Here is a 27,889-nt window from a genome sequence, read left to right as displayed (position 1 = left end):
AAATGAAGTGAGAACTGCGAGTCACCCAAAAGGGCAGTCTAATTATAGACAGCCAAACCCACCCATCCTTCAAGGGGCAGTAAAAATGCCACCCCCTTCAGGGACAATCTCCCCTTCCTCATCATTACTCTTGCCACTTACTGCTAACCTGAGCTCACACACAAGGGTATCACAGACTTGTGCCATAGCAGCAGAGATACTGAAAGGCAGGGCTGGCATTTAGACTCGTATTTTTTTTTCTAGGATTCGACACCAGGAGTCATTAAACTATGGCCCACAGACCCACTGCCTGTTTGTATGGCCCACAACCTAAGGATGTTGTTTACACTTTTAAATGGCTGAAAAGAATCAAAAGAAGAATAATGCTTTGTAACCTATTATAATGACATGAAATTCAAATTTCAGTGTCCATAAATCTTATTGGAACACAGACACACTCGTGTGTGTATATATTGTCAACAGCTGCTTTGACAGGCCCACTGAGTTGAGTCTTTGTAACTGAGAATGTATGGCCCCCAAAGCCTAAAATATTTACTACCTAGTCTTACAGAAAAAGTTTGCTGATGGCTGGTCTACACCACAGTGAGAACTCAGCAAAAGTGTGGTATGTGAGAGAAAGAACGAAGTATGAGGCAGGGAGGAAGGGAGGGAGGAAGGGAGAAAGGAAGCATGGGAGAGGGAGGGGCTGGGAAGGAGGTAGGAAAAAACAAATAACAAGAATGGGGAGTAAGAATAAAGAAAGGAAGTCAAGTCAAGTTTAAGGCTTCTGAAAGGGGACAGAGGCCAGCCATTTGGGTTTTCATACACCACTGGGAGTGAGAATAGCTATATTCATAGATTTGGAGGCTCTCCCTGTGAGCAATGACACCATGGGAGTGGCATCCGAGAAGGAATACCAAGAGGGCAGTAGGGGAAACCAGCAGGAGCAGCCTGGAGCCAAGATCCCAGAGCAGAAAGATAGCGTAAAAAGCTAAAGATTTCCCAAGCTCAGGCCACCAGTCGGAACGTCAACCTTGACCCATTCTTTTCACCCTCCACCCCTTCCACGCCTGTGCCTGTGGAGGGAGAGTCTCTCCCAGTCCCCCATCTACTTGACTTCCCAAGCTTGCCGCCACGCCTTTTGCTCTTGCCATCTCAACTGCTTCTCAGCAAGCTCTCCATCCACCTGTGTCATCGAAGCCTTCAAGTTCTACTGTAGGTCTTCTGGAATCTTAGACAACCCACCCATCCTGGCTACTCTTTTGCCTTTGGGTTTACTCAGCATGTTCCCCGCAGCATCTCCCACTCGAGATATTACATTGAACACAATGACAGTGAAAACTTGAAGGCTGAATTGCCTTTGTGTGTCCATGGCCTCACAGGGACATCCCCAGGGGAGGCATTCTCTTATCTCTACAGCATTGGTAGCTGTCCCCTCTTCTGTTTCTAATTTAGTTTGACTTCTTTCTGTTTGCGAATTAGTCCTCCCAGAGATGCTATGTTGTTAATGCTTTCAGAGTATCTGCTTTTGACTTCGGTGATCTTCTCACTGTACATTTTCCATTCTGTTCATTTCTACAGCTATCTTTGTTATTTCTTTCCTCCTATTTTTGAGGAGTTAATACTGTTCTGCTTTTCTGTCTTCTAAAACTGGATGACTTGTTCATTAATTTTGAGCTTTTCTTATCTTCTAGTACAAATATTTAAGTCTATAAATTTCTCCCCAGGTATTCAATTAGCTATACCCCACAGCTGGGATATATAAACTATTATTGTCATACAATTCTAAATAATTTGTGATTTCTCCTTTCACACATGACTTACTTGGATGCATGTTTCTTAATTTCCAAACATATGGCTTTTTTCTAGTTTAATGTTATTGTTTTATAATATAATTGCACTGTGGTCAGAGGATGTGGTCTGTGTAGTAATGATAAATTGAGACTAGTCAAGACCTGCTGTGGGGCTCAATAAATGGTGGTTGATCACACACATGTCATGTGTCCTTCAAAGAATGTGTGCTCTGCAGCTACTGGCTGCAGTGGTCCACATATATCCATTAAAACAAACTTGTTAACTGAGTTTTTCAAGTCTTCCATAGCCTTATAATACTTCGTCACCCTGTTTTATCAGTTACTAAGAGAATTATGGTAAAATCCAAAATGTTATGGGAGATTTGTCTTTTTCACCTAATAGTTCATCCTATTTTTACTGCATAACTTGCAAAGATAGGACATATTTCTGAATTGTAATGTCCTCTTAGCAATTTGAATTTTTATCATTATGTGATGACTCTCTTTATCTCTAATAATGTTTTTATCTGACATTAACATAGTGATCTCAGATTTATTTTCATTAGAATTTGCATGGAGTATCTTTTTCTACCCTTTGTCATTCAATCTTTTTGTGTGCTTATGTTTTAAACATACCTTTTATAAATAGCATTTAGCTTAATTTTTTAAATCAGTCTTAAGCTTTTGATTTCTGATTGGAAAGTTCAGCTTACTTAAAATTTACAATGATTACTGTTAGATTTATTTCTACCATTTTATGGTGTATTTTTTATTTCCCTGTTATTTTCTGGATCTCTTTTAAAATTGTCTTCTATTCCATTTTTTTAGACTAAGTCTTTTTCCACTCTATTCCCCATTTGTTTGAAAGCTATATGCTATATATTTCTCTTTCTGTGATTACCCCAGCAATTTTAACATACAGATATAAATTATCAAAATCCAAAGCTGATTTTTTTAAAGATTTTATTTACTTATTTGAGAGAGAGAGGGCGTACAGAGTGGGGGGGGGAAGAGGGGAAGGGAGAAGCAGACTCCCCACTGAGCAGAGAACCCAACACGGGACTCAATCCCAGGACCTAGAGATCATGACCTGAGCTGAAGGTAGACGCTTAACTGACTGAGCAACCCAGGCGCCCCAAAGCTGATTAACAGTATTGTCTCCTTCCCAAGAATCACAAGAACCCAGAACATTTTTGCTTGATTCCCCATCCCAATTCTTAATTATTTTGATTATATTCTGTTTATCCCATCCAAAAACAGCAGATATTTTTATACAAATCAGTGTTTGCTTAGTGTGCCCACCTACATACAGCAATCTTTGTTTATGATTCCTTCCTTTACCACAGGCCTTCCACCTAGGATAATTTTCCTTTTACCTGAAGTTTATCCTTTAGGACAGCCTTTAATGAGGCTGTTTGTCATTTAGTTATATTTGTCAGAAATGTCCTTATTTAGGCTTTATTCTTCAAGATTTTCTCTACATACAATTCAACATCAAGAGTTATTTTCTTTCAGGACACAGACTATACTATTCCACTATATTCTATTGTTGCTGTTGAAAAGTCTAAATACTATCTCTTGTAAGTAATGTGTCATTTCTCTCTGGCTGTTTTGAAGATCTTTTCTTTGTCTTTGCGGTTTTGTAATTTTTTATCTAGGTGTGAATTTATTTTTTATCCTCCTTGGCATGTTAGGCTGTCTGGTTCTGAGAATTTGTACTACATAATTCAGAACTCTCAGTAATTATCCACTTCATATTTTGACTCTTTCCCATTCTTCCTATAATAACTATCTGGATCTCTGATCAGATATATGTTAGACCCTCTAATTCCAACCTGCATGTCTCTTAACCCCTCGTTTCCACATCCTTGTCTCCCAGGTCTGCATCCTTAATCTGCTAATTATTATTGCTGCCTCTTCTAGTTCAGTAAATCTCTATTCAGCTCTGTCCACCTTGCTTTTCAATCTATCCAGTGAGTTTTACGTTTCAATTATTAAATTTGTCTTCTCTAGAAATTCAGTTTAACTTTTTTATTTGAATCATTTTGGTCATTCTTTATAGTTTCTTGACTTACTCATATTTTCAGGCTCTCTTTTATTTCTTTAAATATACTGAAAATTGTTAATTTAAATTATGTATTTGATAATCACAATAACTGAATATTTTACAAGTCTGACTTTGCCTTCAGTTATTTCCACCAGCCTTTATTCATGGCACCTTGCTTCCTTGCATGTTTTATGGTTTTTGACTGGGCTGTTTATTTGCTTTGCAACTTCATCTTTGGACTATCTTAGGCATGAATTAGAGTTGTTTTTCTTCAAAGGAAAAAGGAAAGCAATCCAGCCCAGAACCATTTCCAATTAAATTCCCCACCTGAACTTTTTTTTGGATTCCACAGGTAGCAAGAATTCTGACCTCAAACTCACATGAGAGCAAGGTATTAGTTATTAATTCGCAAGGAACATCCCTCCCCCTGCTTTCGCTCTGCAACAAAGGTAAATTTTTATCCCTGCTATGTTCTTCTGCATTTTTTTCTTATTCACCTTCATACTTATAACATAGCCCTTTGAAGTCTACATTTATATGGGGACCTCTGTCAGACTTCCTACACTGAGGAGGGTAGGTTTTACCTCCTTTCGACATTAAGCCAAATGCAATGTCACTAGGGCTCAGCAGAAACTCTCAGGGCACAAGTCAGTATTGATGGTACTCATTTACCTTTCATATTTCCCACTCTCCCTTCTATTTGGCGTCTACATATTCCTTCCTCTTATGCCACTGCTGCAGAACATTAAAAGTAAGTTTCCATTTCATGCAGCATTTTTTTTATTCCAATCAGAGATGTTGGTCATGGTGTTAGTCTGCCATTCTGCCAAAAATTCCTACTACTTTCCAATTGACTCAAAAGCTCTGGAGTGGAATTTCAATGCACTCAAAATATGGCAGACTCCGAAATGATAGAGAAGCAAAGATTAGAGTCCATTATACTGAGACATTTCTGAGGTATAAACAGTTCAACTTCAGTTTCAATCTGGATTTATATTTGTGGATTTTTTTTTCAATTTCCCCTAAATCCAGTCTGTATCCCTCACTTTGTAGGTTTCCTTAATCTGGCCACTTTCTCCTTCCCTAAATCTGACATTATAGAACTAGAATGAAAGTTTCATTTGAAAGACTGGTTTAGATATTTATAGATTAATGGAAAACCCCTTATTTTGCTTATTCTTTTATTCTATATCTTCACTCCTTGCTCAGAATTCCATTCTCAACTATGGTCTGACGACAAGAAACTTCCTTTAAATATAAAGATACAAACAGGTTAAAAGGAAAGAGATAAAAAAAATATAATACCCTAATACTGGTTAAATGAAGTGGAAGTAGCCATATTAATACCAAACAATGTAGATTTCAGAGCAAATGTTAACCACAGACTGAGAGGCTCATTTCATAATGATAAAGTGGTAAATTGGGAGCACCTGGATGGCTCAGTTGGTTAAGGACCCAACTCTTTATTTTGGCTCAGGTCATGATCTCAGGGTTGTGATATCAAGTCTTGAGTGGGCTCTGCACTCAGCAGGGAGTCTCCTTGAGATTCTCTCTCTCTCTCTGCCCCTCCTCCTGCTCGCATGCATGCGTACTCTCTTTCTCAAATATATAAATAAATCTTCAAAAAATAGGTAAATTCAACAAAGGGGCAAATAATCTTAAACACTTATGAATTTAATAATAAAACTTCAAAATATCTAAAGCAAAATTGATAGAAGGAGAAATAGAGAAAATAACTATTGTCAAAAATTTCACTCCTCTTTTTGTCAATAAATGATATAAAAAAGCCAAGAGAGAATCATTAAGTCTAAAGAACAAAAAAATATAATCAACCAGTTTGACCTAATTCATATTTACATAACCATCCACCCACAGCGAAACACACATTGCTTTCAAAAGCACATGGAACATCATTCAACAAACTAGGGATAGAAGACTACCTTAACAGAATAAAGGCCTTATATGAAAAATCCACAACTAACATCATATTCCATGATTAAAGACTGAAAGCTTTTCCTCTAAAATCAGAAATTAGAAAAGGATGCTTGGTTTCACCACTTCTATTTAACATTTTAATGGAAATCCAAGACCAATTAATCGAGAAAAAGAAATAAAAGGCATCCAAATTGGAAAGGAAGAAGTAGATTTCTGTTCACCAACAACACAACTTTACATGTAGAAAAACTCTAAGGATTCCACAAAAACAAAACAGAACAAAAAGCACTTTTAGAACTAACAAATGAATTCAGCAATGCTGATGAATCAAAATCAATACTCAAATATCAGTTGCTTTTCAATACACTAACAATGAACAATCCAGAAGGAAATTAGCAATCATTTACATAGCATCAAGATGAATAAAAAATTTAAGAATAAACTTAACTAAGGAAGCAAAAGACCTGTATAGTGAAAACTACAAAATGTTGCTAAGAGAAAGGAAAGAAGACACACATCCCTCATGCATGGATTAGAAGACAGTACTGTGAAGATGTCAAAACATCCCACAGCAATCTACAAAATTAATGCACTCCTTATCAAAATCCCAATGCCATTTTTTGCAAAAACAGAAAAATCCATCCTAAAACTCATATGAAATCTCAAGAACCCTGAACAGGCAAAACACTCTTGAAAAAGAACAAAGTTGGAGGTATCACACTTCCTGATTTCAAAACTTATTACATAAGGCTACAGTAATCAAATTGGTGTGGTACTGGCATAAAGATAGACACACAGACCAACAGAATATAACAAAAAGCCCAGAAATAACATTTGTATATAGGGTCAAATGATTTTTGACAAGAGTGCCAAGACCATTCAATGGAGGAAAGGAAAGTCTCTTCAACAAATAGTGTTGGGAAAACTGAATATTCACATGCAAAAGAATGAAGCTGGACCCTTCCACCATATACAAAAATTAATTCAAAATGAATCAAAAACCTAAATGTAAGAGCTAAAACTATAAAACTCCTCTTAGAAAAAAACACAGTGCGAAAGCTTCATGACATTAGATCTGGCAAGGACTTCTTGGATATGACACCAAAAGTACTGGCAAGAAAAGTAAACACAGACAAATGGGACTATGTTAAAATTAAAACCTGTGCATCAGTGGACATAACCAGCCGAGTGAAAAGGCAATGTATGGAATGAGAGATTATATTTACAAGTCATATATCTGATAAGAGGAGAACAATAAGGAAATATATAAAAAATGTCTAAAACTCAACAACAAAAAAATGCCCCATTAAAAAATAAGAAAAGGACTTAAATATACATTTCTCCAAAGATGATAGACAAATGCCCAACAAGCATAAGAAAAGGTGCTCAAAATCATTAAGCATTAGGAAAATGCAAATTAAAACCACAATGAGCTATCACTTCATACCCACTAGAATGGCTACGATAAATAATTTTGTTTAAAAGTGCTGATGAGGGTTTGGAGAAATCTGATTGCTGTGTACTACTGGTGAGAATATAAAGTGGTAAAGCCACTGTGAAAAAAAATACTGCAATTTCTCAGAAAGTTAAAAACAGAATTACTACATAATCCTGCAATTCCACTTCTGGGTATATATCCAAAAGAACTGAAAGCAGGATCTCAAAGAGATATTTGTACACCCATGTTCACAGCAGTACTATTCAAAATAGCCAAGAGGTGGAAGCAACCCAAGTACCCATCGACAGAAGAATGGATAAACAAAATGCAGTATATACATAGGATGGAATATTACTCAGCCTTAAAAAGGAAATTCTGACACATGCTACAACATGGATAAACCCTTAGAACATTAAGCTAAGTAAAATAAACCAGTCACAAAGACGTAAGTTCTTTATGATCCACTTATATGAGGTTTCTCAAATAGTCAAATTCATGGTAACAGAAAACAGAATAGTCTTCGCCAGGGTGTAGAGTAAGAAGGAAATAAGGAACTGTCTAATAGGTATAGGGTTTCAGTTTTGCAAAATGAAAAATTCTTAAGCTTTCTACACAACAAAGTGAATATCCTTACCACTACTGAAATATATGCTTAGATATAGTTTAGATGGAAATCTATATGTTATGCATTTTTTAACAATAATAAAAAAACACAGGAAATATTTACTATGATAGACCATATTGTGGGCTATAAAATTAATTTCAATGACTTGAAAAGGATTCAAATAATTTGTGAGGTCATGTGGACATGAAAATTTCTTTGTGGAAATTAATTCCAAATTAATTTCCTTAATTGATATATTTCTTATGATTCTAATAAATTATATTTTCTTCAGAATTTTTCCACTTCATAGAGATTTCAGAATTTTGGGCATAAAATTTTCCCGAATTTCCCCCTGATAATTCTTTTAATATCTATAGCATCTGTATGAAATACTTTCTTTATTCCTGATATTAGTAATTTGTGCCTTGCCCACTTTCTTCTTAATCCGTCCAACTTGTGGCTTATCAATTTGCAATCTTTCAGAGAACTAACTTTTGGCTCTACTGAATTTCTCTATTCTGTATTTGCATTCTATTTTATTAGTTCTTTGGTCTTATCTATATTGTTTCATTTCTTTTCCTTTTTTGGGTTTGGTTTGCTGGCTTTTTCTGACTTCCTAAAATGAATACTCAAGACTGTTGACTTCCGGCCTTTTTTTCTTTTCCTATATGTGTTTGTTGTATATTTCTCTAATCATACCTTTAGCTGCATCACAAAAGTTTTCATATGTGACATTTTCTTATCATTCAGTTCAAAATATTTTCAAAATTTTTACTGTGAAAAATAAATTCTAAGAAATAAATTCTTATTGTGATTATTTCCATAACACAACAGTTATTAAAAAGTACAAGTGCTTAACTATCAAGTATTTGGGGATTTTCAAGTTACCTATTTGTTACTGATTTCTAGCTTTATTTCAACTCTGGTCAAAGAATAAATATTTCACTCCTTTGGGAATTTGTTCAGGCTTGCTTCATGAGCCAGCATATGATTAATTTTGGTATATGTTCTCCGTGAATTTAAAAACAAGTTGGTGGAGATGGACAGTGGTGATGGTGGCACAAAAATGTGAATATATTTCATGTCACTGAACCACCATAAATGTAAAAATGGTTAAAATGGAAGTTTTATGGCATGCATATTTTATAATTTAAAAAAAGTTGCTGCTACAGTGTTCTCTATGTGTCAATGTGGTCGATTTGGTTAGTAATGTTGTTTAGAAGTTCTATACCTTTACTAACGTTATGTCTGTATGTTCTACCAGTTACAAAGAAAGGTATGTTAAATTTTCCTGCTGTGATCATGAATTTCTCGATTTCTCTTTTGGATTACCTTTGAATTGTTTTATGTATTTGAGGATTGTTTTATATATTTGGGATTGTCTACTTGGTGGCTATAAATTTGGACCTGTTACATCCTGCAGTGCAATGGTGCTTTTGGCATTATATGTCCATTTTCATCTTTAATAATATTTTATCTTAAAGTCTTCATAGCTTTATCAGCTTTCTTTTGGTAGGTGTTTTCTTATCTTTCAATTTTCAACCTTTCTGTATACATATATTTATGTTGTGTCTCTATAAGCAGCATATAGTTGGGTTTGTTTTTTATTCAGTCTGACAACTTATATTTCTTCAATTGGTGCACTATCGTTTGTTGCCTCCTTTGGATTCATTGAGAATATTTAGTTATTCCAGACTCCTTTTTATCATGTTGTTATGTGTTCTTTTAGTGTAAGTATATATGTATTTTATTTAGTATCTACCTAGAGATAAAAATATACATTCTTGACTTATCAAATTCTAATGTAAATTCAGACTTTCACTCGTTCCTGGGCAATTCAAGTGCCCCCAAATACTTTAACTCCATTAACCACCCCCCCAAAATGTATGTGCCACTGTTAGAGTGCATTTTAATTCCATATATTTATTCTTCCCTCATTACATTATTTTATATTTACTGTTTATTTATATATATCCACATATTTGCCCTTTTCATTTCTTCTACATTCCCAACCTTTACTATGAAATCACTAAAGAATACCCTTTATACTCTCCCATAGTATAGATCTGCCAGTGACACAACCTCTCAGTTTTTGTTTCTCTACAAATATTTCCATTTTGCCTTCATTTTTTTTAGGATATTCTCACTAATCTCTTAGTTGCCACTTTTTTCAGTGCTTTTAATATATCATTCATTAATTACTAGCTTCCACTGTCATTGTTGAAAAGTCTATTGTTAATCTCTGCTCTTCTCTCTCTGACCACTCAGGACTTTCTCACTGTCTTCTGTTTTCAGCAGTTTAATACTACAAACAATTTTACTATATTTATTCTACTTCAGGTTCACAGTGCTTCTTTAATATGTGACTTGATATCTTTCATTAGTTTTGGGAAACTCTCAGCCATCATCTCTTAGAACACTGCTTCTACCAAATCCTCTCTTTCCTGTCAAGCCAGGCTTCCAATTACACACGTTACATCTTCTGTCATTATCCCCTTTGTTTTCCCTCTCTTTTCCCCATGTCCTTTTTTTATACCCAACACTTTATTTTGAATATTTTCTTTTGACTGATATTAGTTTCTTTGTTCTCTCTTCCACTGTGTCCATTCACTGTTAATCCATCCCCTGAGTTCTGAATTTTCATTGTATTTTAAGTTCTAAAATATTTATGTATGTATGTATGTATACATGTGTTTGACTGATACCCAAATTCTCAGTCTTTCCTTTTATTTCTTAGGATATTATCAATATATCATGGTTATTTGAAAATTTATATATGATAACTTCATTATCTGGATCTCTCTGATCTGTTTATATTACATATTGCTTCTCTCAATTTCTTATCACATTATCTTATGTTTTCACAGGCTTGGTTATTTTTGCCTGAGTGCAGAACATAGTATATAAAAGATTACTGTAGTAATTTCAGGATCGGGAGTATAATGTTTCCTCCAGAGCGGATTTACATTTGCCTTTTTTTTTTATTATGTTATGTTAGTCACCATACAGTACATCATTAGTTTTTGATGTGGTGTTCCATGACTCATTGTTTGCGTATAACACCCAGTGCTCCATGCAATTCAACAGACAAATGGATAAAGAAGATGTGGTCCATACATACAATGGAATATTACTCAGCCATCAGAAAGGATGAATACCCAACTTTCACATCAACATGGATGGGACTGGAGGAGATTACGCTAAGTAAAATAAGTCGAGCAGAGAAAGTCAATTATCATATGGTTTCACTTATTTGTGGAACATAAGGAACAGCATGGAGGACATTAGGAGAAGGAAGGGAAAAATGAAGGGGGGAAATCGGAGAGAGAGATGAACCATGAGAGACTATGGACTCTGAGAAACAAACTGAGGGTTTTAGAGGGGGGGGGTGGGGGGATGGGTTAGCCCGGTGATGGGTATTAAGGAGGGCACGTACTGCATTTGCTTTTGATAGACGGCTACAAACATCAGCATTCCCAGTCCTCTTATTCCAATAGGAAACTGAGATGATTTGAAGTTGGGTTTCAGTCCCTGCAAATAAGTATAAAATCAGCTCAATCTTAACCCCAGTTGGAAACCTAGTGTTTTTCCAGGGTTCTCATTCCTCTGCAGTCCCCCAATGTTGTGAGACCGTCAGGAGCTATGTCGGGCTTCTCAGCCTCCAGGTAACCTCTTCCAGGATTCCAATAGCTGCCACTGGGGAACACTGCTCCAAATGCTGCCCTTACCTATCTAGGTTTCATTACTCTCCCAGGTCTTGGCCCTATTAGTTTGCAGTGTCTTATCAGCTCCACTATGCCTTTCAATAGATGTTTGTCACACTTTTCCCAGTTTTTCTAGTTGTTCTCAATGGGATGGTTGTCCAAATTACTCAGCCCTCTATTACAGAAAGCAAAACTCTTGACGGGAAATGTTTTTAATGCATCACTAATGTTAATTACGCTTCCCTCACCCCACCTAAGCTACTGGTGCCATCCTTAAGTATTTCCCCTCTGTCAACCATCTCTCAACTACAACAACAAAGTTACAGTCCAGGTCTTGGATAAAAGATAGAAAAGTTTAAAAAATTAATGTTAATCTTTACTTTTGTCAGCAGCTTCACATATTGTCAAATCTCACGTAATGTGACAGCTTTACCATGTATCATACTTTAGGCAATGATATTGATGTTCCAAGAATGGAATTAATTTCCAAGGCTATAAAACTATAGCACAGCCCAAATTTGAACGCTGATCTCTCTGACTTCATGTTCAGACCCCATGTCACCAGATAACAAAAGCTCCTAAAGGGATAGTGACCACCTAGGTAGGAGCATAGTAAGAAGGTAGAAGCAAAATGTCTCATTCTCTCAGAATTAGGAACACGAAACCCGTGGAAGAAGCCCCTGGAAGCAGCTATTTAGTAGAAACAAGAGAACTTCTTCAATGAAATAAATTCAAAAGACGCAGAGAGTATCATCCAGCCTCTCCCCCTGCCTAAACAGAATTATCCTTGCTGCACCTGGCTAAACAGTTTCAAGGGCTTCCTGATGAATCATTTCATTAATGGAACCAATTAAATATCTAACAATCTCCCTTTTCTTAGGAAGCCAGATCCTGGTGCAGGATGAATTACTCTTAGAGGTAAATCATGGAGAACCTTGATCTTGTGAGATTAAGATCCTCTGAATGGCCCAGCTCTTTGCTTAAGTAAGACTTTATCTATTCCCAAATATCTTATTAGACTCAGTTTTTTGATCACATACTATATGCCAGACATGTGTGATGGGAATACAACACAGACCAAAACAGACAAAGTCCCTGTTCTCATGGAATTTATAGTTTAGTGGAGAAGAGAGGTTTCACAAATCCTCACGTCCATTGTATGCTGGTGAATGTTTTAAAACCAGCTCTCTGGGGGAAAGGGAAAGAGTGAACTCCGATTTGTAGCATTTGCCCATTTCTTTGATGGAAAAACTCCCACCATGACTGATTTCAGGCTACTAAGGTGATGTCACTGAACATGGAGTTGAGAAGAGATGTACACAGTCAGCTCTCATAAGACAGTATAAGCCCACTCCAGTGTACCAGAGACTATAATAAATGGGTATGTATTCTAAAGCAAAAAAGCCCACTCTACAAGATATAGAACAAGGGAACCAAACCCAACCTACATGGTTATGATAGGCATCTTTGAGGAAGTGATGCTTTGAGCTGAGATCTGAGGGATGAGCTGGTGTTCCGCAAGCAAAGAGTGAATAGGGGAGACAACCTGTGCAACGAATGCACAGCCCACCTTCTACCATGAATGGGGTAGAAAGGGAAAGCACCACGCGAGGAGTCAGGAGGTCTGTCTTCATTCTAACCCATTCTGGTCTGTTTCCTGCCTGTTCAGTCCCTCGGTTTCCTACCACTGGCCAAAGCTGGAGAATGTTTAACCCCCCACACAACAAATTCACTTGAAAGACTGGGGAGGACATTCCTCCCATTGTAGGAGCATAATCCTGGGGCTAGTAGCCTCTCTCCCCACTATTTGCATCAAGTTGACTGAAGGCACGAGAGAGTCTAGATTTCAAGGCCCTGGCAGCTTTGTTCAGCTATTCTCAGCCAATGACACCCCTTCTTCCCCTAAAGTTTAAGATACATTTCATTATTAAACTTTTAAAAAATGAGAAAAATCATACAAATGGAGAGAGGGAGGGAGAAGAGAACAGAACATGATTGCACATTGAAATAAATGTGCTACTTGAGAAAATTATAAGTGCCTAAAAACAGGAGTTTATAATGAAAGTGCCTTCTCAAGCATAACTATAGCATCACTATTCCGATATGAAAATACAATAAACTGTCCTATTAAATCTAAGGAGTTAGATTTAATAAGATGGGTGGTATATTAAATAAATGCCAACTGATTATTAAAGATCTTTTTATTGAGGATTTACAACTATGTCATCAAATAACTGAACACTATTCAGGTATAATAAGACCCATATGAGAAACTTAATTTAAAGTAGTGCAAAGAACCAAAAACACTATTACAAACAGACCATGAAAACTTGGAAAATAGATAAGAGGCAAAAAACATCCCAACAAATTACCGTCCATAGTGGGGGCTGAGGCGATGAGGAAGGAGAAAATATCATTTACATATGAGTCAGCTAAATAGCTATTCAAAAGCAGTATAGCTTGACAGAATGGCACACTACATAGGTAGATGTGCCCTCCCCTGGGAGCTGAACGGTCCTCCCTTTTCTTTCCCGTAGAAAGAAAACTAACTTCTTAAATGTGCATTTTCTGTTGTAAAGAAATCCTGGGTTTCTTAGAAAATTGTTCTGTCGTCCAAAGTGAAAGTGAGCTTCAAGAGGAAAAGGATCTTGTGTCTCTACCCAGAGACCTACAATGCTGCTGAGGGGTTGGGAGAGGAAGAGGGAGAGAGGAGGGCCAAGGTGGGGAGGTAGAGAGATGGGGAGAGAGAGTGAGGGAGGGGGAGGAGAAGAGGGGGAGGAAAGAGATGGAGAGGTGGTGAGAAGGGGAGGGAAGGGGAGACACTTGCCCAAGAATCAGAAATAGTCCTCTTCCTGGGTTTATGCCTCACACACTGTGGGACATCAAAGCTCTTCCCATAATTTAGGCTTCGTCAGTTTCCTCATAAGTCAAATTAAAGAGTCAAGCTACGAAACTTCTTTGCTCTACTCTCAAGACTAGTCCTTGGGTCCTCTGCTAAAGTGCCAGGGAACAGAAGAAAAACCTCCTCAGAGACTAATAAAACTTAGCATGAGACAGGGAGACTGAGACCCAGAGACAGAAAGAGACTGGGAGAGGGAAGAGAATGCTTCCTGAGCAGTAACAGAGCATCTTGGTTCCTGTGGTCCTTTCACAGCTGGGACCCTCCAGCCTCCCCACCGGCTGGGCAAGGAAAACTGCAGGAGGGAGGGGGCAGCTGAGCTCCAGACTCGCATGGCAGCTGACCTATGAGGGGGCTGGTTGTAGGTGAGGGCCAGATCTCTCCCCAGCTCAGTGCCAGCCTGGTCGCCGGGGGGGGGGGGGGGGGGTAATTTTTATGCACGTGCAGGACACGCCAAGCCAGGAAGAGCCGGACAAGTGGCTGGGGCAAGACAGAGGAGTGCACAGCTTCACAAAATGGGTCCTCGCTTGCCTTTGGCCCACAGCAGGCAAAGAGGACGCTACAGAGAGTAAGCAAAAAAGGGCCAAAAGAAAAACTGCACTATTGACAAATGACTCCATTTCTAGTAGAGAGTCAGACACCTTGTCCTTAGTCACAAGTGACATCTAATTTGGCCCTAAAAAACTAGCCTTTACGTCTTTGGTACTTGAGGCTTTAGGTTAAGACATGTGGCTGTCCCTCATAAACCTGATCTCCTTCAGGCCCTGTCAGCGACCCCCAGGCTGCCACCCAGGAGCAACACAGCTACTTCCTTTCGCTCCCAAAAGGTTTCAGGGAGAATAAAGAAATTATCTTTAAAACATACAAAGCAATTCCTCAGCATAGGTAGGAAAGAAGTCATCGAAGTTATGAACGGGGAGAAACTACCAAAAGAAAACTGAGGAGAAGGGGGAGCTGTGTACTCCTCTCTCCATCTCCCCGGTGCTTCGCCGGCCAGGATCACGGGGGTTCTATACTGTCGAGGGACATCCGTCAACACTAATCAATACACGCGGTGTTAGTCATGGATGATAAATTTGAAAGGGATTATAACTGTAAACAGTGATCAATAGAGACTTGCTGGAGGAGACAGAGAGGAAAAAACCACCTTAAAATGTTACACAGTTAATAAAGTAAGGGGGGAGGGTCGGTCTTAAACAAAACTCCAAAAGACCTACAATGTTCTAGCTCGTTCTCTTATGGGAGGTGGGATGGAAGGAGGAGTGGATAAATAATCCTCCCCCAGAGTTTTTCACACGGCAATTGCCACTAAAAGGGTGCATTACTAATTTACAGCATATTTGCTGATCCTTCTGATTGGAAGGCACATTCTCCATTAGGATTTGGTTGAAGATTTGTTCCTGGATCCGAGCTGGCATCACTCAAAGCCCCCAGAGTATAGCTTGCCCTTTCCCTACATCGCCCTCCGCCCCCTTTCCTCCCTCCTGTCTCTTCTCTTCTCCCCTCCTCTGAGTTCACCCCCGGCACATGACTGAGCAGTGCACTCACAAGCATGACATCCCTCTCTGCAAACAAATATATCCTGAATCCAGGCAAAAAGGAAAAAAAATGCAGGGAGCCTCCACTGCTCACCCATAGATGAATGGAACTATCTGTCTTGTCACCAGAGGTCGGAGTGAGAGGTTACTCCGAGTCTATACCTTAGCTTCTCTGCTGACGTTTGCAAGCAACTTCCTTAAAAATAAAACAAGATAAAGAGTGAAAAAAGGAATCCTGCCACATCAAGCACTTAGCCGGTCCCTCTAGAACCCTCCCAGACTGTGTCTTCTCACCACCTTTGGAGTCACAGCTCTAGGCCTGACATATAAATTTTTTTTCCACTGACCTTTGAGTGTCCTTTCTGCCAGAGTGTGTAAACCATAAGCTGATATATGAAGGCAATTTTTAGTGGTGCCACTTGTATCTGAGTGATTGCACACACTTTACGTTTCTGGCCTGCCACCCCTTCCACCTTTCGAAGATCTCTCTATTTTCTTTTAAGGGAACTGCAACAAAGGTGAAAGCAAGTTTAACTGCTTCAAGACTTTGATGGCCAGAGGCACCGGTTTGGGGGATTCGTAACTGCCCAGGGCCCATCTTCAAAGCTGGAATTGTTCTTTGCTCTCTGGGGGCCAGCAGGTCAGGAATAACAGGGAAGAGAGGTTAAAGTGGCACTTCTGCCCCCCACCCCGCAGTCACAACCAAAACAGACACATACCAAAGCTAAAGTCTTGCTGAAGACTCAGAGGACACACTATGATTGTCTCCATAAGTTCTAAGAGCTAGGCCCCTGGGGGTGGGAGGAGTAAGTGGGTGTAAAGCCAGGGAAGATAGCTAGCTGGCAGAATCACCACTCTGCCATTGTCCTGTCACCCCTTCAAAAGCCCAGGCTGCTGTTTCTCCTCAGCATAGCCACGGGGTCAGTCCTGCTGGGTTCTGAGACGTGCCCTGGCTTTGGAAGGGAGACTGTAAGAAGCACAAGAGGAACAGCATTTACTCTTCTTATTCCAGGCTGGAAAGGAACATAGTACCTGTACATAATACATGTTCTTGTCCTTGCGGTAGCTCACAACGGATTAGGCATTAAAGTCTGAAGTAAGAGGACCCTGTCAGGTGATGTGAAGTACATGCTGAGGGAGGAAGTATAAAAAAGAGTTGGCCTGAGTTTGATGAAGCTAATCTGGTCTACTAACATCCTCCATGGAAAAGCAGCATTGATGAGTAAAATCTGCAATGGGAATGTGGCTCCTACAAGACCAACTTCAAGACCACTCCCACCAACCATACCACATTGCCCTTCCATTGCCAACCTTGGAGGATCAGAATTCAATGTCATTAAGTGTCCCAATGGGTCCCTTTCACTGAAGCATGGCTCAAGAAGGCTTGATAAGAACGCCCTGCCACCTCAAGTAAGAACCACAGTCATTCTCAACTACCAGGCCCCAATTATTTCAAGAGATCATACATATCTAGGTAGCCAGTGAAGATGACCTTCACTGAAAGACCTGAAGACGATCTTAAAAAAACCTTCACTGGGCTCCTCACCTTAAGGCCATGTCCTTGCCAGAATGTCTTTACCATCGGTGGGAAGATCACAGTAATTTACCACTAATAATAACATTCTAAGATTTTAAAACTTTTGTAACACATTTAAGCAAATTCTAGTTTACTTTTCTCATTCAATGTATTTGAATTTGAGTGAGAAAGAAAGGAAAGAAATATAGCTCGTGTCTGGGAATTGCCAAATCTGAAGACCATCTGATCGGTGTCACCGTTTGCAAGAGAAAAAGGCTACTGAGACACTCTGAAGCACTGTGGCAACAATAAATTGTTATATGGCTGTGCCTCCTCCACAAAATTCTTAAGGAGGTGCTCAAAATTTGGACATGTGTTTGGGACTGTTTCGAGTATGTGAAAATCATCCACCACATGTGTGGCAGCTGAGAAAAGGATGAGAAGTTAGGGACTGAATGCTGGCCAGAGGAGCAGAAGATCAGGGGATGCAGGAGGATGCAGGCAGATGGTCAATGGGCATATGTCCCATGTCAGACCTTGTGGAGAGGAGAGCAGCTCCACAGACAGACCCTTCCAGCTTCCTTTCGCCAGGACCCTGGCCTGAGCACCCAATGCAAGAAAAGTGACCAAGCTCTACCATAGGGCCACCTGGTGGGGACCACAGAGATGGAAGGCCCAAAACATTCCACAGAAAAGGAGTGCTGGGAGCCACGGCCTCCCTCTGCTTCCAGGCCAAAACACCATCTTGACTGAGGATTCCAGCTCCAAGGGCTGTTGGGAACATGGCCAGTGGCATCCATGGTTACCAAGCACCAAGAATTCCAGGATAGTGGAGTGCTAACAAGGATTCCACCCTGGGCAACCTCTTAAAAAGTGTGACAAGGCTTTGAGAGGCACTTCAGTGGAGACTCCCAGGAATAACAATGGTGGCAGCCCCAGGTATGGACTTAGGGTGTAATTTCAGTGTGAGTATTCTGGACAAACTCTGCCTCAGGCGTGACCTGGGAATGCCTCCAGTGAGCAGCTTTGGGGTTGGTCAAGCAAAGTTCCAGGGAATAAGAATCTTTGTGTGTCAAATGCAGAGCTGGGGCAGCTAGAAACCAGTGCTAAAGAAAAAAGGAGCCTAATGTTCACCTCAATCAAGATAGCTGATGGATTCACAACCCTAGGAGGAGACACTGAGGGAGAGACTCCAACAGAGAATATTCATTAAGCATCTTGACCAATCACTAAAAGCCAAAAGACTTATATATATTACCTCAGTTAAACTTACAACACTGTAGTATTTTAACTCCATTCTACAGACGAGTAAATTGAGGCTCAAAGAGCCTAAGTCACTTATCTAGTGTCAGAGCCCAGAGCTATCAATCTCCAAAGCCGTTGCTCTTTTCTACCACTTCTCAGTGATCTGCCTTATTTAGCCTTTCTCAAACAGAATGGATGGGACTCAGAGATTGGAAAGGGAAAATGATGTTCTGTTCCCTTGAATTCTGGACCCAAACAACTTTTGGACTGTTATGAATGGCATGCTGTTGGCAAAGCGGCCAATGGTAAAGATCAAGATCAAGGAAGGTCAAGAAACTGAAAGACATTTGTGGAAGATGGATTAACAGGCAAAACTCCGCCAAAATTATTTGGAGGACATAGCCTATGACTGACTTATTTATGTCATCCCCATGCTCCCATCTTCAAAGTGATGGCTTTGTGCTCTTACTCTTGACTGTGTGGTGAATCTGAAAGTTCTCCTGGCCCAACTAATTTGGCAGAGGAGGATGGAGGAAGGATGAAGTTACTGCTCAGAGAAGGGCTATCCTCAGAAAAATTCAGAGGAAAGGCCATGTTCCCAGTGGCACAAGGGAAGGTGCCCCATTTCACTGCTTCCAGAAGTAGGGGGTGGTGTCAGGGATCCCAGAGGCTTGCTCTGGGTACTTTTCACAACTTGAGTGACCAGAGGATAATGCAAACAGGGGTAAAGAATTCCTTGTTCCAGGGGCGCCTGGGTGGCTCAGTTGGTTAAGCGACTGCCTTCGGCTCAGGTCATGATCCCGGAGTCCTGGGATCGAGTCCCACATTGGGCTCCCGGCTCAGCGGGGAGCCTGCTTCTCCCTCTGACCTTCTCCCCTCTCATACTGTTTCTCTCTCCCTCTCAAATAAATAAATAAAATCTTTAAAAAAAAAAAAAAGAGTTCCTTGTTCCAGAAGCAAAACCTTGCCTTACTACTCAAAAGGGACAATTCAGCAAAGACTTTCTATTCCAAAAGTCAGTTCATTCATTCATTCCCTTGTTCATTCATGAAATATTCACTGAGCCCCTTCTCTATAAGGGCACCATGCTAAAGCTAAAACAAACCTGGCCCATCTATGAAAAACCCACAGCTAATATCATCCTTAAAGAGGAATAACTGGGAGCTTTCCCTCTACAGTCAGGAACAAGACAGGGATGTCCATTCTCACCACTTTTATTCAACTGGAAGTCCTAGCCATAGCGGACAACAAAAAAAATTAAAGGCATCCAAGTCAGTAAGGAAGAAGTCAAACTTTCAGTCTTTGCAAACTTTCACTCTCTATACTCTATAGAGAAAACCTGAAAGACTCCACCAAAAAACTGCCGGAACTGATAAACAAATTAAGTAAAGTCGCAGGATACAAAATCAACGAACAGAAATCTATTGCATTTCTATACACCAATAACGAAAAAGCAGAAAAAGAATATAAGGAATCAATCCCATTGACAATTGTACCAAAAACAGTAAGATACACAGGGATAAACCTAACCAAAGAGGTGAAAGACCTATAACTCTGAAAACTGTAAGGCACTGATGAACGAAACTGAAGATAACACAAAGAAATGAAAAGACATCCCATGCTCATGGATTGGAAGAACAAATACTGTTAAAATGTCTATACTACCCAGAGCAATCTACACATTTAATGCAATCCCTATCAAAATACCAACAGCATTTTTCACAGAGCTAGAACAGGCAATCCTAAAACTCGTATGGAACCACAAAAGACCCTGAATAGACAAAGCAACCTTGAAAAAGAAAAGCAAAGCTGGAGGCATCACAATTCCAGATTTCAAGTTATATTACAAAGCTGTAGTAATCAAGACAGTATGGTACTGGCACAAAAACAGACAGATCAATAGATCAGAACAGAAAACACAGAAATGGACCCATAACTATATGGTCAACTAATCTTCGACAAAGCAGGAAAGAATATCTGGTGGGAAAAAGACATGTTCTTCAACAAATGGTATTCAGAAAACTGGACAGCAACATGCAGAAGAATGAAACTGGACCACTGTCTTACACCATACACAGAAATAAATTCAAAATTGATTAAATACCTAAATGTGAGACCTGAAACCATAAAAATCCTACAAAGAACACAGGCAGTAACTTCTTTGACACTGACTTAGCAACTTCTTTGACACTGACTTAGCAATATATATATATACACCACCTCTTCTTTATCCATTTATCAGTTGATGGACACTTGAGCTGTCTATAGTATGGCTATTGTAGATAATGCTGCTCTAAACATTGGGTGCATGCATCCTTTTGAATTAGTATTTTTGTGTTCTTTGGGTAAATGCCTAGTAGTGTATTTGCTGGATCATAGGGTAGTTCTATTTTTAACTTTTTGAGGAACCACCATATTATTTTCAGTTCTTTCAGGACTGGTCCCCTGAGGCAAGGGAAACAAAAGCAAAAATACTATTGGAACTACATCAAAATAAAAAGCTTCTGCACAGCAAAGGAAACAATTAACAAAACTAAAAGGCAACCTACAGAATGGGAGAAGATATTTGAAAATGACACATCTGATAAAGGGTTAGTGTCCAAAATATATAAAGAATTTATAAAACTCATCATTCAAAAAATGAATAATCCAATTAAAAATTGATAATAATCCAATTAAAAAATTCATGTCTAAGACATGAATAGACATTTTTCCAAAGAAGACATACAGATGCCCAATAAACACATGAATAGATGTTCAATATCACTCATCAGGGAAGTGTAAATCAAAACAACAATGAGATACCACCTCATACCTATCAGAATGGCTAAAATCAACAACACAAGAAACAACAGGTATGGTGAGGATACGTAGAAGGGGGAACACTCTTGCACTGTTGGTGGGAATGCAAACTGGTGCAGCCACTCTGGAAAATAATATGGCGGTTCCTCAAAAAGTTAAAAATAGAACTACCCTATGATCCAGCAAATACACTACTAGGCATTTACCCAAAGAATACAAAAATACTAATTCAAAAGGATGCATGCACCCAATGTTTAGAGCAGCATTATCTACAATAGCCATACTATAGACAGCTCAAGTGTCCATCAACTGATAAATGGATAAAGAAGAGGTGGTGTATATATATATATTATACACACACACACACAACGGAATATCACTCAGCCAAAAAAAAAGAATGAAAGCTTGTCATTTGCGGTGACATCGATGGAGCTAGAGAGTATAATGTTAAGTAAGTCAGTCAGAGAAAGACAAATACCATATGATTTCACTCATATGCACAGTTTAAGAAACAAAACAAACAAGCAAACGGAAAAGAGAGAGAGGCAAACCAAGAAATAGACTCTAAACTCTAGAGACCAAACTGATGGTTATCAGAGGAGAGGTGGGGGGGGATGGGTGAAATAGGTGATGGGGATTAAGGAGAGCACTTGTCTATGATGAGCATATGATGAGCACCGGGTGATGTATGGAAGTGTTGAATCACTATATTGTACACCTGAAAGTAATATTATACTGTACGTTAACTAACTAGAACTTAAATAACAACGTTAAAAAATTCGAAAAATTAAAAAATAAAACAAACCTGGCCTCCATGCCATGGAGCTGACAGTTCCACAGGGCAGTGAGACCCTGAGCACAGAACCTCACAAGGCAACATGAAACTGTTCCTGTGAAAGTGCGAGGGGAGGGCACAGCATGAAATGAGAGCTCACAGTAAGGGGATATAACTGAATCAGGGAAGGGGGGAGACTCCCTTATGGGTGAATAGAGAGGTGAGGTTGAGGAGGAGACATCTGGGTGAATGGAGATAGGGAGAGAGTTCCAACTAGAGAAAACAGCATATACAAAGTCCCTCGCCAAGGAGGGTGGTGGCCCCTGGCAAGGATGCTGGTGTAGCTGGGAAACAGAGAAAGGAGGAGGAGACATGAGACAAGGCTGGAGACACATGCCGGACATGGAGAATGTTAAAGACCGAGGTCCTCACTCTAAAACCAATGGGAAGCCATTGAAGAGTTTTCAGCTTGTAGAGGAAGTGATGAAACGGGACTGCAGCTCAAAAACATCACGATGGTTTGTGTGAAGAATGAATTTAAATGAGACGAGAATGAAAGAGGAGAGCCTATAAGGAGGCCTTTACCAGATCTTGCAAGATTATGGTGGTTTAGACCAGGCTATTCAGATGAAGACAGAGCCAAGTAAACTGACTCAGATTATTTGGGAGGTAATTCAACAGATCTAGGTAATGAGCTGGTTAAGGGAGATTAGGGAGGTGAAAGTAACAAGGATAACTTGTAGTTTTGTGGCCAATGTGGCAAATAATTTCTCCTAGAAAGCAGAATTATGAAACCCTTCTGTCAGAGATACCTGAATTACTTAAGAGAGAAAGCACCATTGTTGTTGGAGGAGCTAGGGAAGGATCAGAGGGATGTCCCAGAGACCTATAAGGCCACACCTTCTCAAGGATGGCCAGAAGAGCCACAGATCCATACATAGCCTGTTTTTCTCCCTCTTCTTCTCCTCCCTCTCCATCATTGGTGCACATCAGGACACTTGGTACAAAAGGGATACTCCATGTTAAGGGGAAAAGAGAAATCAGAAGACCAGCTCCACCAGGAATTATAGGTTTGCCCTTCAACAAGTCTCATGATCTCTCTGCTCGTTCTTCAACTTGAGGTCACTCAGCTGGATTCATGGTATCCAGTGCTTCTTGGAAACCTGAATTTCTGGTGCATCTACATGGCCACTTGTAGTCTGCACCTCAACATACACCTCCCTCCACTTCATTCCATCCCAAACTACCAAAGCCTTATTACTCTTTTTGGTATAATTACCTCTTGGGTTGTTGTAGAGGCAGTAGCTTTCCTTCAGGGAGAAAAAAAAAAAAAAGTGTTTTCCAGCAAAAGAAAAGTTTGAAAACCACTGAAATACCCATCTCTAAGACAGGCCTCAGATTTCTGAACAGAATAAAAGTTCTATTTTCTGTGTCCTAAAGGGAAAGGACAATAAACTTCTGGAAGGAGAATCTCCTAGACACTGGCCCTCCACCACAGGGGATCAAAAAACCACCACCAAGTTTGAAGCAGCTGCTATAGCACCATTCCCCTTGGGGAAAGACTCCCTACCATCTCTGCTTTCCATGACCTTCCAGCTATCACCAAACCTCCCCCTCTGGTCTCCCACACACCCTCATCAGGGTCCATGGTGAGGCAAAGGAAATAATTAAGATGAACTAGAGTCTTCTGCCCCTCCTCCCATGGCCCACTGCCCTGTCTCCCCAGCCTCTCCAGCTTTTAGGAGAAAGGTTTCATTACTGAGAGCAGTCAGGAGTCAGAGTGGCTCTTGATTGATGCTATCAGTTAAATGAAGAGCTCTTGTGGCAGAAACCGTCTTTTCTTCATTAAGTTTGAAAATATGCCCGGGGCCGGTCTGTGATCAGCTCATCAATAAATGGAAATATACTGATAGATCCAAATTTATGCCAGACCTAATCCCCTGTTTTCACTCACCTCAGTCTGAGGTCTGAAGAGAAAGGGAAAAGGGAGACGTCAGTTTTGGCATGAGGCTCTCCTCCAGATGGGCCATCACTGGAACAGCCTCCAATCTGTGGGATAGAAAGGCTTCCATTAAGCACAGAGGTCTTCCACGTCTGATTTTTTCTAGGACCATCAGGGGAACTGGCTCTGAGCTAGAGATGCTGGCAGAGCTCTGAGGGTCACCAATGACTCAGTCACGAACAATCTCCAACAACATAGCATAGCCCCAGGGACTTTAGGAAGGTTGAAGGTAGTAGAGATTGGGTTTATCAAAATACCCAAATATCTCTACAAGACTGCAGGACAAGAGGCAGGCATTGCTAAAGGGCTAGCATGCCATGGAGAAAGGAAGTATAAAAGGGAGTAAGGAAAGAAAACCACTCAGAAAAGCCAAGCAAGACATCCCTTAACCTGCCTTAGGAAATAAAATTAAAGAGAACTCTACTTTCTGCCACCAAAATCAAGAGGACAAGAGAGACCAAAAATAAACACAATTTTAAAAAGAGCAAACACCAAAACTGCCTATCAAGCCAACAGGCATTAGCTTAAGAGCTCTAACCTGCGGGTTTTCAACAATTAACTTCTAAAGTGACTGTTCACCAATCCACCTTGATTTCGTTATGTGGGGTAATGTCAGTATTGGCAGGCATTTCCTAAAATTCCGGCTGTGCAGAGATAATGCCATCAATGCTGAGGGCCTGGGCCATGGGGTAAGGACGGGGGTAGGAAGTTGTTCTCATATTATTTGGCTCAGGATTTTCATTTTCTTGCATTTTTTTTCCTTCTCATCACCAGGCTTTACTCTTTCCCTTGCCAAGTTGCATTACTTGTCACTGAATTGCAGCCTGTTATGGCAGTTTTACAGAGAAGCTCAAAAGGCAGGAGTGACCAGCCATGTTGTGTCCTTGAGCATGCTACTTCTGTTCTCCCAATGTCCTTTTGCCTAGGAATTCTGCATCTCTATGGTGCTCATGCAAACAACATTTTATGTTTATGTCAGAGTATTGTAACCATCCTTTTCATCATTGTATTCAAGTTATTAAGAACCAATCTTCATTCATTCATTCATTCATTCATTCAACTAACATTGATCACTTACCATGAGCCACAATCTCTCTCTTCCTGTGTGACAATGGAAGAGGGAAACAATTTCAAAACAACACTATGGGGCATCATGCAACAACCTACAAAGATCAGAAGGTCAGGGAAAGCTTCCCATATGAGGTAAAGATTGAGATGCATCTGAAAAAAGAAGTAGGTCATAGCAGAGTGTATGGAGCAGGAAAAAGAGGACTTCCGGGCAACAGGAGAACCATGTCTAAAGGCCCAGTGGGCAAGGAAGCAGAACATGATGCATCTGAGAAATCATCCCAGTAATAAATTATGTTAATGGAGCACTTACTCTGTGCCAGACCCAGTGGTGAGCACTCCACAGATATTATTTCATTTAGTGTTCATAATCCTGGCAGGTGTGGAGTATTATTAATTACTCTTATTTTCAGATAAGATATTAAAGAAGCTAATTTTCCCAAATCAGGGAAATTATATATGATCTGAACTGTTGCTCTGACTCAGGAACCCATACATACTACTCTGGCAGACAGCAGAGGCTTAGTTAGAACACAAAGTATGATAGGAGAGATGAGTGGTATTAGAAATGAGGGTTAACAGGTACACAGGAGCCTTGCAGACATACCAAGGAGTTTGGACATTACTGAGTAGTCATTCAGGAGCCATGATGAATTTAGGCAGAAATGAAAGATGATTAGATTTGGAAAGATCACTTTGGCGGCAAAGCAAAGAATCATGACAGTGAAAAAGAATGAGAAAAATTATCTAAAGAGGTATTTTAACCAAAGGAACCCTTTCTGGTTTATCTCCAGAAGCTCCTCCAACCCACTTTTAAAAATATGAAATGAAAATAGTGAAAAGGCATAAGATTTTTTATAAAATTATAAATGATACTACAGACTTTGCTTCCAGCCAAGATTGAGTAAAAGAGATTGGATTTATACTCCTGGCTGAAACAACAAAAAAAGTAGACAATACACCTTAAAAAAAAAAAAAAAACTGGTTTGCAAAACACTGGACATCAGGCAATGAACATCAAGGATCCCTGAGAGATGGGAAACAAATAAGTTGATCCCTACAACTGGCTCAACTTGCTGCCTAGAGAAAGTTCCCAGGTCATAGTAAAAGGAGGGGGACCCACACAGAGCCCAACAGCCTCCTTGAGTTGAAGACATGGATCTGGGAGTCCTGAAAGCAGTTCGACTTTTCAGGGCAGAGTAGTGGAGGGGAGATAAAGAGACAGAAAACTGGAGATCTTAAGAAGGTTCCCCTCTAGAGTTGAGAACCTATCAGTTCAAGTGTGTGAGGAAACCACTGAAGATGGAGAAGGAAAAAAAATCATTTGAAAGGATTAGAGATAAAAAGAAAGAGTGCCTCTTTCCACCAGCCAAAGTGCAAAAACCTCCTAATTATACCCTGACATACTCAAACTACTTTGAAGAATTTAATAATGTCCCAGGAAAAAAAGCTAAAAAATATTTATAGGAATACTAAAATATGTAACACCTAATAAGGTAAAATTCTCAAATTTTAAAAATGACCAGGCATGCAAAAAAGCAGGAAAATATAACCATAATCAGAAGAAAAAAATCAATAAATTGAAATTGACTCAGAATTGGTACTGATGGTGGAATTAGTAGAGAAGCACATTAAAAGAATTACTAAAACTGTATTCCATATGTTCAAGAAGGTAGGAATACTTTAGCATGTTAACTGGGACACAAGAGATATAAAAAAGGACTAAATCTAACTTCTAAAGATAAAAACTACAATGTCTGAGATGAAACATATACTAGACTAGATCAGACATAGCAAAAGAGAACATTAGTAAACTTGAAAACATAGTGGTAGGAACTTTACAAAATGGGCAGGGGGGAAGGAACGGAGAAGCTCTGAGCTGTGAGACAACTTTGAGGCCAAATATTCATGTCACTTTAATCTCTGAAAGGAATAGGACAAAAACAGTATTTGAAGAAAGACTGGCTGAAAATTTTTCAAATTTGATGAAAATTATAAACCCTCAGATCTAAGAAGCTCCGCAAACTCCAAGCACAAGAAACATGAAGAAAACTACACCAAGGCACATTATAATCAAATGTCTTAAAATCCAATGATAAGGAAGAATCTAAAAAGCAGCTAAAGGGGGGGAAAAAACACATTACATCCAAAGGAACAAAGGTAAGAACGCAGGCAGATTTTTCTTTGAAAACAATGCAAACTAGAACACAATGGAGTAACATCTCTACAATACTTAATGGGAAAAATCTGTCAACACAGAATTCTTTACTTTGTAAAAGAGGCAAAATAAAAAATTTTTTCAGGCATTTAAAAGCTAGAATTCATTATCAATAGATCTACATTACAAGAAATGTTAAAGGAAATACTTCAAGCAGAAGGAAAATGATCGCAGCTGTAAATCTGAATCCACACAAAGAAATAAAAGAGTACTGGAAGTGGTAACTAAATGGGTGAACATAGATTTTTTTAACTTATAATTTAAATTACTTTAAAAGATCATTGACTCTTTGAGCAAAAGTAATACAAAACTACTGTAGCATTTAT

This window comes from Zalophus californianus, chromosome 8, assembly GCF_009762305.2.
Source record: "Zalophus californianus isolate mZalCal1 chromosome 8, mZalCal1.pri.v2, whole genome shotgun sequence".
Lineage (NCBI taxonomy): Eukaryota > Metazoa > Chordata > Mammalia > Carnivora > Otariidae > Zalophus > Zalophus californianus.
This window is presented reverse-complemented; position numbering follows the sequence as displayed.